At 36.5% G+C, this 3585-nt stretch overlaps 1 long non-coding RNA gene across 2 annotated transcripts; it reads right to left on the reverse strand.

Moving 5' to 3' along the window:
- Positions 1-2101: 2101 nt before the first annotated feature.
- Positions 2102-3585, reverse strand: LOC145052012 (uncharacterized). 2 transcript variants are annotated; one of them, XR_013683904.1, is made up of 4 exons: positions 3177-3585; positions 2764-3026; positions 2629-2684; positions 2102-2546 (listed from the first exon to the last, which is right to left on the reverse strand). It is a non-coding gene; the product is annotated as an uncharacterized LOC145052012 (long non-coding RNA). The 2 variants fall into 2 exon arrangements; XR_013683903.1 differs by having other exon boundaries at positions 2105-2546; positions 2629-3026.

The following is a 3585-nucleotide window of genomic DNA, read 5'->3' on the forward strand; positions in this document are numbered from 1 at the left end:
ACCCGATTGTGCATGGTCCTTTTGGGTTGCCTTCACCATAGCAACTTGACAGGATGATTTGTAATGAGAGAAGAAATATTATTTATATATTATGAGAATAATATAAGGAATAATAATATTGTTATTTGATTAATATAAGTCATAAATTAATTAGGAATTAATTTGGTGACTTAAAGAGATTAATTAAATAAAAGGGCATAAACTGTCAATTGTATGATAGTTGTACTTTGGGCTGTAATCCCTTAAGGATAAGGGGTGGCCAGTTTTAGGGCTTTGGATAGACCTAGAAATCTTCCAAGGCTTATCATAAGGGGGATTGGATTGCTTAGGGCCTAAGTTATCCAATTAGGGTTTAAGGGTGAAACCCTAGGAGCCTTCCAAGTATAAATAGACCCAAGGGGTCAATGAAATCGGGACTCTTGCCTTTGGAAGAACCCTGGCCGATTTCTTGCTTCCTCCCCTCTCTCTCTAATCATCCTCTTGCTAAGTTGGTGTTTGTAAGCCATTAGAGGAGTGACAATTATGACTCTAAGCTCCAAGGAAAAGAAGATTCAAGCAAGCAACTTAAGGTAATCTTCTAGATCTGTTTTTCTTGTGTTATTACCTAGATCTATTGTTCAAAAGTCTTGGATTCAATGCATGTTCAATTAGAGAAACCTAGATCCAAGCATTAGGGTTTGTATGTGCACATAGGAATGTTCATATGGCTAAAACCCATCAGAAAGACCCCTGCTGACTCCAGATACTGATGGCGAATCTGTAGATCAGACACACTACAGATCAATGATCGGGTCATTGATGTATCTTACTGCAAGCCGTCCAGACATCATGTTTGCAGTTTGTCAATGCGCACATTATCAGGCTAATCCTAAATTTTCACATCTTATTGCTGTCAAAAGAATTTTTCGATATATCAAAGGCAGCCCAAAGTTGGGTCTTTGGTATCCGAAAAATTCCGAATTTGATTTATATGCTTTTGCCGACAGTAATTATGGAGGTTGTGAGCTTGACAGGAAATCTACATCAGGAGGGTGTCAATTCCTTGGAGATAGGCTGGTGTCATGGCAGTGCAAGAAACAACATACCGTCTCAACCTCAACATCAGAAGCGGAATATGTTGTTGCATCTGCTTGTAGCTCTCAAGTTATTTGGATCCAACATCAGCTGTTGGATTACAGTTTGAATTATCTAGAAACTCCCATTTACTGTGATGATGAGGATGTGATTCAAATTGCTAAAAATCCTATCCAACATTCCAAAACCAAGCATAGTGATATCAAAATTCACTTTATCATAGATTGTTATGAACGTTCACTCATCCGGCTGGAACAGGTTCCCACTACTAATAATGTGGCGGATCTGTTCACCAAGCCTTTTAACAAATCTCGATTCGATGTGCTTGTGGGATTTCTAAAAATGATTCGTTTTGTGGATTAATCTTTTATTTTTTTATTTTTTTTATTTTTTATCATTTAATTTATATTTTTATTTTTTTTGGTTGAATTAGTTTAAATTTGCGCATTTTAGTGATTTCATTCTCACCCATGCACAAATTTAGGGGGAGAAATAAACAAAAATTGAAAAATTTTAAAAATCCAGAAACATTAAAAAATCATAAAATCAAAAATATGTTACTAATAGCTTTGCTTGTAGGTGATGTGTTGGGAAGTGATATTATCAAGTGATAACAGGCAATCTGAATCTGCGTAACGTACCAAAATTAAACTGTCTATGCTTTGTATTCGATGCGCTGGTAGGCATGAAAGATTCTAACTGGACTTGACTAGGAAGAATTAAACTTAAGGAATTCAAGGACTTGACGAATCTTGAACTAGTTAGATCTGTTTAGCCTGACAATACGACGCTCGGATAGGTTGAACAGGCAGATATACATGAGAATCTACTGGTCACATTAAAAAAAACCTGTATCTAGAACTGTGGATTAACTTTTCCTCGATGTGCGGATTCTATCCTTAATTCCGGTCAAGGTTGCAGAAAACGCTCGACGTAGGTTCGGCGATGGACTGGGGTCAAGGGATTAATCGGCTAGGTGAGGATTAATCGGGGGATTAATCGGAGACCATTGATTATTAAAAAATTATTCAAAAATTAGTAAATCTACCGAATAATAAATATGTAATACATAATTAATTTTTGTTTTTGATTTGTAACTTCACATAAAAACCCACTTGAAAAGAAACCCAAAACATAGAACATAATTGGCCATTATTTGCAACACGGCATTATTAATTACGAGACCTTTTCCACAATAATGATATAACAAAATGAAGGAAACTTCTCATAAATCTTTAAAACTTTTGTGAAAATAAAAATTAAATATAACATACATCATTTCTAACAACAATTGTAAGTTTGGATTCTTTGGTGCCTGTGGTGAAACATTCTTTGCATTTGATATACAGTTGTCCTGTCCCTCTATCTTTCCATGCATCTTTATCTGTTGAATCACTTTGAAAGAAACAAATAGATACCAGTCTCTTTGTTCTTTTTCACAGATGGGCTACTTGGCTACTCAACATCATCTTCTGTTAAATCAAAACATAAATAACAAAATCACATATTGTTTATTACAAAATATAGAGCAAATAATATTATGTGTCTTATTACCTCCATCTGCATCATTTTTGAAGCATTAGGCTTTATAGAAATTGTGCTTTGTCCACCTGAGAGAAGGAAAATGAAGCAACTTAGAAATGTTCAACAATATAAGAGACCACATGACATACTAACTGAAAATAACACCTATCAAATGAAAAAAGAAGATTGATTGTTGAAGAGAGGGTGTTCCATGAGGTTGTGAACCCTAAAGTTGCAAACATTGGAACCATCATTTGGCTAGCACCATCGTTTCACACATAAAACTTCATTTAGACATTTTATCGAACACCTGGCGGGCAAGAAGAAGAAGTGTCCAATTTGCACTAGTGAGACTTTATAAATTTACCCAAGTATATCCTTGAAGAAGATGGAGTTGCTGCTGGAAGTAAGGGAACTTAATAAACAATCTGCAATTGCAAAAATCGGGCTCAAAGAAGTAGCTTGCAACAGCCTAGTCGGATAGTTTCCAAAAAATCATCCAATCGGATCATTGATCAACAAGGATTGAGTCGAAAGAATTAAGACCAAAGGCGCTGAGTCGTGATTGAATAACTAACCTGCGAGGTTCATGTCGACGCAATTTCCACCACCTGCTCCAACCGCCACCTGCATCCTCGTTAATCCGAGTCACCGAGAAGTACTAACCTTCGTAGATTGAAGCAACTGAATTATAAGAACTATCGTCGTTAAAATCAGCTTTACATGGCGTCGGAGATGGAATCAGGGAGAAGAACCTTCGTAGATTGAAGCAACTGAATTAGGGAGAAGAACTATCCTTTGTACACTGGAGTCGTGATACCTTCCTTATTCGAGAATAAGGGTGGGTTGGTGATGGAACTCAAATTCTCCTTTCGAAGAACAAGATGCAAAGTAGGGAAGAACGAGATGTAAAGTGGAGATATGAAACAGTTATAAGTCCATCCCACATCGCTGGTGGGAGCATTCTTTAGAGGCAGACTTATGCTA

Source organism: Lactuca serriola, chromosome 5, assembly GCF_051521515.1.
Source record: "Lactuca serriola cultivar US96UC23 chromosome 5, Lser_US96UC23_V15, whole genome shotgun sequence".
Taxonomy (NCBI): Eukaryota; Viridiplantae; Streptophyta; class Magnoliopsida; order Asterales; family Asteraceae; genus Lactuca; species Lactuca serriola.